This window comes from Leptonychotes weddellii, chromosome 16 (genome assembly GCF_054177405.1).
Source record: "Leptonychotes weddellii isolate Sample4059 chromosome 16, ASM5417740v2, whole genome shotgun sequence".
NCBI classification, from domain to species: Eukaryota; Metazoa; Chordata; class Mammalia; order Carnivora; family Phocidae; genus Leptonychotes; species Leptonychotes weddellii.
Window position 1 is genome coordinate 42,895,345 of NC_138384.1, and position 11,665 is coordinate 42,907,009.

Below are 11,665 nucleotides of genomic sequence, written 5' to 3' on the forward strand. Positions count from 1 at the left end.
AAGTCTTGGTTTCAGTTCAGGTCGTGATCTTATGGGTTGTGAGATTGAGCCCCACCTCTGGCTCAAAGGTCGGCAGGGAGTCTGCTTGAGATTCTCTTTCTCCCTCTCCCTCTCCCCCCCAAGCTTGTGAGCACTCTCTCTCTCTAAAATAAATACATCTTTTAAAAAAACTAAATATGAAATCACTTTACACAACTGCACTCTTGGGACTCATCCCAGAAAAATGGAAATTTATGTTCACACAAACACCTGTACACAACTGTTCACAGCAGGTTTATTCTGAAATAGTCCAAATCTTAAAACAATCCAGATGTCCTTCAATGGGTGAATAGTTCAACAAACTGTGGTGCATCCAAATCATAGGATACCTCTCAGCAATAAAAATAAATGAACTACTGATACATGAGACAAGTTGGATGAATCTCCAGAGAATTATTCTGAGGTTGAAAAAAAGCCAATCCCAAAAGGTTACCTATCTTTTGCATTATTCCATTTATAAACATTCTTGAAATGACAAAATTATAGAAATAGAGAATAGTTCAGTGGTTGCCAAGGTGCTAAGTTGGGGGAGAGGGTGTGCCTACAAAGAAGCATTCTTGCAGTGACAACACTGTTCTGTATCTTGAATGTGGTGGTAGAAACATGAGCCTACACAGGTGGTAAAATTGTACAGAACTGAATACACACAGCCAAGCAAAAATGAGTACAAGGGAAACTGGGGATTCTGCCCATGATCACTGGATCCTATCAATGTCTCTACCCTGGTTGTGATTCTGTATTATGGTTCTGCGAGATGTTTACTGAGAAAATCTGGGTAAAGGGTACAGGAGATTTCTCAATTATTTCTTTTTTTTTTTTTTTAAGATTTTATTTATTCATTTGAGACACAGAGATACAGAGAGAGAGAGAGAGAGCATGAGCAGGGAGAGAGGCACAGGAAGAGGGAGAAGCAGACTCCCCGCTGAGCAGGGAGCCCGATGCGGGGCTCGATCCCAGGACGCTGGGACCATGACCTGAGCTGAAGGCAGACGCTTAACCATCTGAGCCACCCAGGCGCCCCTCAATTATTTCTTAACAGCTACATGTGAAGCTACAGGTATCTCAAGATAAAGTTTTGTTCTGTTTTTTAAAAAAGCATTAACCAAGACTTAAGAAGAAATCTTTTGGACCAAATCTTTCCAAAAGTCAGCTGGGCAAAAACTTTATGCACTAAGAATAATCACATGACAGATACACACCCTAACTATTCACTAAAATTGTTATGAAAAGCATAGTCTATTTCATTTGATGGATTAAAGGAAAAGCATAATTGATGTAGGAAACTAAGTTTTTTTTCAGTCTTTATCTTAGGAAATGCACTATAAAAAAAGAAATACAGATAAAGAGCTGAAACATGGTGATGGTTGCACAATATGAATGTACTTAATGCCACTGACCTGCACACTTTTAAAAAATGTTAAAATGGTAAATTTTGTGATCTGTGTATATCTTACCACAATGTTTAAAAAATGGACACATAAAATCCGTAATAGCATGATGTAAAGACACATATACATTGTAGGTTCTTGCCAACGTTTTCCTATGCATACAACATATAGACATGCTCAAAGGAAAAGTTGTGGTCATACACTAAATGGTAACTGTAACCTGCCTTATCTCCTAACACAGGCCAGACGCCCCTGCCCATCAGCGAATCCGTGCTCCCAGTTTCACCATTCCTGTGCATCCCTCCACCTTCCTGCTACAGTCGCGTCTCCCAGGGACGTTTGCAACTATCCGTGTTCACAAAGCCGCCATGGAAACACCTTTCCGCGCTCCTGATTTCATCCCAATGACAATACACATGAAGGGCATCGCGGGGGGACTTTCCATTTAAGAGACCCCGGTGGGGGAAAGAAACCGGGAGCAGCCATGAAACGTGCATGCGGGTCCCACGAGGCCAGCAGCTCAGACGCCCTGGGCTGGGGGTAGGGGAGAGTAGAAACCATGACCGGAAGGGTCGAACCACGTGCACCACAGGGGAAGGGCCGGGGTGATGAAGCTCTGGTTAGGGAAGCCTGTTCACCTGCCCCACTTCCAGGACACCTAGATTGGCGGCGAGCCTCCCACCCACTGCCGCACATGCGCGGCGGTAAAAAAAAAACGAGGTCACCCTCCACACACACACCCAGGTGGCGCTGTTTTCTGCTTCTGCAAGAATTGTGCTATACTTGAGGCTCCCACCCAGATTGCGCCCAACACATGCGCATGCACCCAGAGTTATGCCATAACCCTGCCCCCCTCCAATGCTCCAATCTGCAGCTTTAACTGGTCCTTTAAACGGCCTTGGGCCTCTGACACCTGTCCCTAATCCCGCCTCCCACGGAAACATCCAGGCCTGAACTCAGAGCACACTCCCATTGAGTAGCAGAATCTGCAGCAACAAATCGCTACCTTCACCGACCTGGGGTCTTCAGCTCAAGCACCACGCAGCCTCACAGTGGATTTGGGGACTCCTCCTTGTCTAAACACCCAAGTAGCACCCCTCCACCCCTACCAGGTTCCTGAACCCAGCAAGCCCAAATCATCACGCCTAATAAACACATAAGTATACCAGGATTAGACTCAGGAGGACGCCTTGACTATCTTCAATCTTGTTCTAACCTACAGCCACACCTCATAGGTCACCCCTGCCTCCCCCACCCCACCTCATCACCACCAGACTCCACCTGTGTACAGGATTCCATCCCCAACATACGAAAGCTACACCCAATAGCTGGTGCCTCCACCAGTCTGGGTCTGCAGACCACTTACTAGAAAAAGCCATCACAGATTCATGCCAGGAACATATTTTTGTGCCCACAAACCACCACTCCCTCCACCCCCTCCTTCCACCCATCTGAACATTCTGTGGACTCTCCCACTACACAAGGTACATTGCATTGAGGCCATTTCCCCTGGACAACCTCAGTTAGCCCCTGGACCCACCCACCTGTCAAGAATGGTGCTTCTCCATACCATTCCCTCCCAAATTCCTTCACATGTGGGCACGTGCACAGCTCCATCCCACTGAGAACTTACATCTCTAACCTGGGTTTCCATCAATGTCAGTTTCACATTTGTCCCCATATCCCAGGCTTGGCCCACAGAGTCTGATGTAATGTCCCTGCCTGCATCTCTGAAGAGAACGGGGGGCCTGTCTAGCTGTTTTTCTCTCTGACAGTCTCAGTTTGCAGTCCTTACTGAATTCTGGACTCTTAAACCCAACACCCCAAAAACAAATAATCCAGCTAAAAAATGGGCAGAAGACACGAATAGACATTTTTCCAAAGAAGACATACAGCTGACTAACAGACACAAAAGATGCTCAACATCACTCATCATCAGGGAAATACAAATCAAACTGCAATGAGATACCACCTGTCAGAATGGCTAAAATCAACAACATAGGAAACAACAGATGTTGGCAAGGATGTAGAGAAAGGGGAACCCTCTTACACTGTTGGTGGGAATGCAAACTGGTGCAGCCACTCTGGAAAACAGTATGGAGGTTCCCCAAAAAGTTAAAAATAGAACTACCATATACTAATTTACCCAAAGGATAAAAAATGCTGATTCCAAGAGACACATGCATCCTAATATTTATAGCAGCATTATCAACAATAGCCAAATTATGGAAGAAGTCCAAGTGTCCATTGATTGATGGATGGATAAAGAAGATGTGTATATATATATACACACACACAATGGAATATTGCTCAGTCATAAAAAAGAATGAAATCTTGCCATTTGCAATGATGTGGATGGAACTAGAAGTGTATTATGCTAAGAAAAATAAATCAGAGAAAGACCAATACCATATGATTTCACTCATGTGTGGAATTTGAGAAATGAAACAGATCATGGGGGGGCGGTGGGAAGAGAGAGGCAAACCATAAAACAGACTCTTAACTATAGAGGACACACTGAGGGTTGCTGGAGGGAAGGTGGGCAGTTGGTTGGGTTAAATGGGTGATGGATATTAAGGTGGGCACTTGTGATGAGCACTGAGTGTTACATGTAAGTGAAGAATCATTAAATTCTCCTGAAACTAATATTATACTATATGTTAACTAGAATTAAAAAAAAACAAAACTTGAAACAAAAAAAAAAAAAGAAAAGAAAATGAAAACACAACATACCAAACTTATGGGATGTAGCTAAAGCTGTACTTATAGGGAAATTTACAGCTGTAAATACCTATATTAAAACAAAAAGAATCTCAAATTAATAATCTAACCTTTTCCTTTAAGACACTGAAATAAGAACAAATTAAAGCAATCAGGAGGAAATGAGATTAGAGCAAATAATGAAATATAGAATAGAATACCATCAGAGAAAAATCAATGACACCAAAAGTAGGTTCTTTGAAAAGATCAACAAAATGTACAAATATTTAGCTAGAGTGACTAAGAAAAAAAAGACTCAAATTACTGAAATCAAAAGTTAAAGAGGGAATATTACTACTGACCTTTCTGATACAAAAAGGATTATACGGGAATACTATGAACAACTATATGCCAACAAATTAGATAATTAACAAATCCCTAGAAAGACACAAATAATCAGAATTGACTCAAGAATAAATAGAAAATCAGAATAGACTTATGAGAAGAGAATTAATAATTTTTTTTAAAAGCACAAAGAAAACTCCAGAATTAGTGGCAATTCTTCACAAACTCTTCCAAAAAATATAAGACAAGGAAACACATCCCAATGCATTTATAAGGCCACTATTGCCATGACACCAAAATCAGGGAATAATACATCTCAAGAAAACTATATGCCAGTGTCTTTCATGAATATCGATGCGAACATTCTCAACAAAAGACTAGCGAATAAAAATGTCATGTGTAAATCATGCATCTGATAAGGAGCTTATATCTTGAATACAAAAATAGTGCTTACAACTCAATAATAAAGACAACCGAATTTTAAGACAGGCAAATGATTTGAATACACATTTCTTCAAAGAAGAAATACAAATGGACAATGAACCCATTAAAGGATGCTCAGTGTCATTAGCCTGCAGGGAAATGCAAATCAAAGCCACAGAGACACCACCTCACATTCACTAGGATGGCTAGAACAAAAAACACAGATAATAACAAATGTCGTCAAGGATGTAGAAAAATTGTAACCCTTGCACACTGCTGGAGGTGTAAAATGCTTCAGTCACTCTGGAAAACAGGCTGGTTGCTCCTCAGATTTTTAAACATAAAGTTTCCATACACTTGGAAATCCTACTTTATAGGTAGGTACCAGAGAGAAAACATGTTCACACAAAAAATTGTACATGAATGTTCACAGAAACATTATTTATAATAGCCAAAAAGTACAAATAAGCCAATATCCATTAACTGATGAATGGATAGAGAAAATGTGATATATTCATACAGTGGATTATTATTCAATAATAAAAAGGAATGGAGTTGTGATACACTCTATAATATGGATAAGCCTTGAAAACATTATGCTAAATGAAAAAATCACATATTATATGATTACATTTATATGAAATGTCCAGAATAGGCAGAGCCTTAGAGACAGAGAGATTATTGGTTACCTAGGGCTGAGGGTGGGGGTAAATGTGGGACACAAGGTGAGAAGTGACTGCTAATGTTTACAGGGTTTCTTTTGGGAGTGATAGAAATGTTCTAAACTTGATTGTTGTGATGGTGCACAACTATGTGAATACACACAAAACAACCAAATTGTGCACTTTTTATCTTATTTTAAATTTAATTAACATATAGTGTATCATTAGTTTCAGAGGTAGAGTTCAGTGATTCATCACCAGTGCTCATTACATCACATGCCCTCCTTAATGTCCGTCACCCACTTACCCCAACCCCCCAACCCCCTCCCCTCCAGCAACCCTCAGCTTGTTTCCTATAGTTAAGAGTCTCTTAAGGTTTGTCTCCCTCACTGGTTTCATCTTGTTTTATTTTTTCCTCTCTTCCCCTCTGACTTGATAGATACGGCCAGTAAGTACATCATGCTGGTCAGTGATTTGGCCACATCTTTGAATAAAAGGACAATAATGCAGAGTGGCTGGAAGGCCATGCCTATGTCCAAGTGAGACATGATTTCAGTGTGGGAACCCAGGGGGATATCTGAGAGTCATTGCTGTGAAGAGGGGAGACATTTGGAGAGCCCTAGTGAGGTCTGTGAGTTAGGAAGTGTTTCCTGTGGGTGATGGGCTGACTGTCCCATAAATCTGGTGGGAGAGTAGCTAGGTGACTTGGGAGAGTAGATAACACAGGAGATTCTCTGAGCACTGGGGGTGAAGTGATAAGGGACATGGGGGAGGAACCCAGTGAGGTCCATGAGTTAGTAAAGTGTTTCCTGTGGGTAACAGGCTGACTCTCACAGAAATCTGGAGATGGTTGGAGAGTAGCTAGGTGACTTGGGAGATTCTCTAAGTGACGTGGGTGAAGTGCTTGGTGATGAAAGTAAGAAGATACAGTATATTGTTGGTAGATATGATGACTCCAAAGAAGCCCCAGAAGACAGAGCAGACCCCCAGTGGCTTTGGTAATTGTCTGGCATCTTTGGAGAGGGCAATGTGAAGTGGAATGTGGGTAATGATGGGGGTGAATTTGGTGAACTTCTGGGGGAGGATGGTACATAGACCAGCGACCCCAGGGAGGAGTTTCACATTATGGATGTGTTCCTGGTAGAGCGGAATGAGAAGCTGCCTGAGGTTGGCATGTAGTTTGCAGTGTCTGGGCTGAGGGACCCTTCAGAGGAGCCAGATCCACTCTCCTCAGATGCAATCACGACTGCAGCTCCCATCCTGCTCCTTCTCTGACCCCAGAAATGGAGAGTAGCGGTGTGTGTGTGTGTTGTGGGGGGTGGTGGGGGTGCCCTCTGAACAAACGCGAGAATAAACGAATGAAACACACAGACAGACTTACTTACGAAGTGTTCGGTCCTGTCCTCTGAATTGGATTCCACGCAGGTAGAACTCTGGAAGAAACGAGCGCAGGGAGCTCGGGCAGACAGCTCTGAACGCCGCTCTCCTGGGGAAGATTTGAGCGGAGGAAGACCAGGGCCAGCTTTAATACCAGTGGGCGGGGCCTGGGCGCGGCTTTAGACCTGCTGCCCGCACATCACTTCCAGCGACCAGACTCTGCCCAGCAGAAACTTGATGTCATGTTTAAAGTTTTTTTTTTTTAAAGATTTTATTTATTTATTTGAGAGAGAGACAATGAGAGACAGAGAGCATGAGAGGGAGGAGGGTCAGAGGGAGAAGCAGACTCCCTGCCGAGCAGGGAGCCCGACATGGGACTCGATCCCCAGGACTCCGGGATCATGACCTGAGCCGAAGGCAGTCGCTTAACCGACTGAGCCACCCAGGCGCCCAGTCATGTTTAAAGTTTGAGACAAACTTTGATTTGATTTGATTTCATGTTTACAGTTTGGAACAATTTTTTTTTTTAAGATTTTTTTTTTATTTATTTATTTGACAGAGAGAGACACAGCGAGAGAGGGAACACAAGAGGGGGAGTGGGAGAGGAAGAAGCAGGCTTCCCACCAATTAGGGAGCCCGATGCGGGGCTCGATCCCAGGACCCGGGATCATGACCTGAGCCGAAGGCAGTCGCTTAACCGACTGAGCCACCCAGGCGCCCAGTTTGGAACAATTTAAGGTAAGAACTTAGAACTTTTGTGAGCCAAATATAAATTAACTCCATTTAAACATTTAAAACCATTCTAGCGCTGTGATTCTGATTGTGAGCCTGGACCAAAGGCATTGTTGCAAACCCTCAAACCCCAGCCAAGATCTGCTGAATCAGAAACCCTGGGGGAACTCAGAAATCTGTGTTATAAGAAACCCACCCTCCTGATATTGATGCATGGCAAAGTTTGAGAACCACCTGTGTGAGGGAAAATAAATTTTGTTTTTTAAAGTTAAGATACATTTGTAAAAATAAAATTCTTATCTGGGGAAATAGGAGCTAGGTGGGTAGGGATTGATTGCATTCGGTGATTAGGTTAGGAATTTGAACCAGTGGTTCCAGATAATCAGATCCTCTAATTCATTGTTTAAATTATACGAAATTGTTTAAATTGTTTAAGTTATGCTAATTACTGAGAATTGCAATGCTCAAGTGTGCCAGATAAGTGATTTTTTTAAAAAAGATTTATTTATTTATTTATTTGAGAGAGAGAGAGCACAGGGGGGCTGATTCCAGGACCGTGAAATCATGACCTGAGCCAAAATCAAGAGTCTGCTGCATAACCAGCTAAGCCACCCAGGTGCCCTGTGACAGCTAAGTGATTTTATGTAAATGTTTACATCAGAACGTAAATCTTATTTTCCACCCTCATTTGCTTGTGGGCTCATTCAGGGTCAACCCCTTCCTGTTCCTTGGGTTGGTGTCTCAATTCCAAAGACTTTCAGAGACATTAAGGGGGAGAAGGAGGTTATGTCTGAAACTCTTCCACCATCCATCACCTTGTTAAAGAAATATCAACATTTGTTTTATTCTTTCATTATAATTATTTTCCAAGCTTCCTGAAATGAATTATAAGACTTTAATTTCTGCTTCTCTGTTTAACATATAGGATAAATGTTGGTGACGTCCCATGATCTGCTGTCATTCTATTTTAAATTTGATGAATTTTCTCATTTCTTTTTTTTTTTTTTAGATTTTATTTATTTATTTGACAGAGACACAGCAAGAGAGGGAACACAAGCAGGGGGAGTGGGAGAGGGAGAAGCAGGCTTCCTGCTGAGCAGGCAGCCTGATGCGGGGCTCCATCCCAGGACCCTGGAATCATGACCCGAACCGAAGGCAGATGCCCAACGACTGAGCCACCCAGGCGCCCTGAATTTTCTCATTTCTTTTAACCCTAGATCACAGCTGATATTTTTAATCTTTATTTATTGTGTCAAATCCAACTTATGAACCATGAAACTTTTTAAAGATATTGGAAACATTCTTTTTGCTTAGTAAATGATTCCTTTTACATCAATAGGCATTTATAAAGATGGCCATCACTTTTATATAACATTCAACACGTTAAATCAGGATCTCTAATATTCAACCACATAATTCCTTCCTTTACATGATACATATAATGAGTATGAGGTCAGTTAAAATATCCCCCCTGAGCATCTGTTTCTCTTTACCCCCTTTGTGCTTCCTGGAGATAGGGCAAAGCGAGCCGGACAGACTTGGAACTTTGTTCAACCCAGATCCATCTCTACAATGTGGCAGAAATTGATCCAAGTTCATTTCAAAACATGACCCTCTTTTATGTTTTCCAGTACTAATGACATTATCTTCATCTTTTCCTAACTTTCAATATTTTTCTGTGATTTGGGGGTGCAGGGGGATTATTTAAATACTTGGGATTAAAATCATAGATTATACTGCATATTTGTGAAAGACAGCCCTGGGCTATGTGATTGTGTCCCTGCTCCCGACCAGACCATTATTATCAGAATTCAACAACCCTGCATCTACCTACTCTACTCAGACTTCTACTTTGCAGTGGTTGCGATCTCTGCCTGATCATGTCAGGTGATACGTGGGCTTCAAATCCTGAGTTGCATATTTTGAAGATTCCTCCAGGCATTCTGATGCGTCTTCCTAGGAGAATATTCTCTTCTGATTAAAACTACTAGACCACAGAGAATGTGGCAGAACAGGGATAGGGATAAAACCTGGGAATTATAATTGAATGTGGCAGACATGAGGCCATTTGGGTCCTGTTCTACCAGGAGCAGAAGGTAATTTTTGGCCAAGGGGGAAATAACAGCTCCACAGAGGAAATTTTTTGTTTGTTTCTCTGTTAAGCTGAGTAACAGATTTTTATCCCATAGACATGTAGGATCCGATGTCAGTTGTTGGTTAGACAATCCATTACAAACTCTTTGTAAAACATTTTATCTAATTTTATTTTAAAGATTTTATTTATTTGTGTGTGAGAGAGAGAGCACACAAGCAGGGAGAAGCAGAGGCAGAGGGAGAAGCAGGCTCCCAGCTGAGCAAGGAGCCTGATGTGGGACTCAATCCCAGGACCCTGGATCATGACCTGAGCTGACAGCAGATGCTGAACTGACTGAGGCACCCAGGCATCCCTTTGTAAAACATTTTAAATGTCTTCATGATATTTCTATCATGGATAAGCCAAATTTTTCTATCCATTTTGCTAATGTTGACATTTCCTTTTTTCTTTACCAATTTTTCATTATTATATTGTATTGATGCTCCATGGGCATTTATCCTTGTCAAGAGAAATGACTGGAGCAAAGGATCTAAGTATCTGAGTGGCTCTTGATTATATTGTTAAATTACTTTCTAGGAAGGCTTTCTCAACTTCCGTTCTTTTAGCAGCATGAATGGAAGTGTGGGTCTTACCAAACCGCGCCTTCTGTACCTCCATCTCTGGAATTGGACTACACAATTTTAAAAAACCCTTCTTTTTAATTTGATATCACAAATGAGGTTAAACCTTATTTTCATACATCCTATCACTGAGTCAGTTTTGTGTGTGTATATGTGTATATGTGTTCGAGGAAGGTGGATAGGTGATATTTTCATTGTAGAAAATGGTGTCAAGAAAAGCCTTTTGGACTCATCTCTGAAGCAAAACTTTGCTGGAGAGTCATCTTTGGTGATCATACAAGACAGATTCTGGCCCCACCTGTTGAAGGTCCTCAAAGGGCTGATTTTGGAGTGCCTGGGTGGCTCAGGGACTGACTCTATTTTAGCTCAGCTCATCATCTCAGGATCATGAGATCCAGCCTCACATCAGGCTCTGCATTCAGTGCAGTCTGCTTAGGATTCTCTCTCTCTCTCCTGCTGTGCCTCTCCCCACCCTGCTTGCCCGCATCCACGCTCTCTTTCTAAGACAAATAAGATAAAAACAGAGAGGGAGGCAAACCATGAGACCCTTAACTATAGGAAACAACCTGAGGGTTGCTGGAGGGGAGGTAGGTAGAGGGATGGGGTAACTGGGTGATGGGCATTGAGGAGAGCATGTGATGTAATGAGCACTGGGTGTTACATGCCACTGATGAATCACTAAATTCTATCCCTGAAACTAATAATACACTATATGTTAACTAAAGTGAGTTTAAATACAAAATCCTAAAAATAAATAAGTAAAATCTTAAAAAGGGGGGGGGGGTAATTTTTCTCTCCAGTTCCTGGGGTGTCGGCTAGATGCCCTCACTTACTCTACCCAGTAGATATTAAGGACAAAAATTATGGAGCAAGGAGACCTTGAGATGGGAGATTCATTTTTAAGTTGCTTTCATTAGTTTCAGCATCGTGATTACAGTGGATCTAGGAGGCATTGCAAATAGCCCTACTGATTTATTTAGATGAACAGATACAATTCTTTATAAAAATGCCCAGTCTTTTCCCCTCCCCAGGAATAACATGGATCTTTTCGGGTAAATTAAATGTTATCAATGCTGTGGTGATCTGGATTCAAAGGGTGCAAACTTTGCCAGTAAACTTACACCGAGAGTCAGCTGGCTGACTGGGAAGAGATGCTAACCACATATGCTCCAACCCAGGATGGGGTAGTAGAAAACCAATTATCGTCTAATTTGTTCCAGAGGGGTGGTAGATGGGGTACTGTTTTCCTCAAGAGGAAGTAAACCCATATTTCAGTCAGGTTCT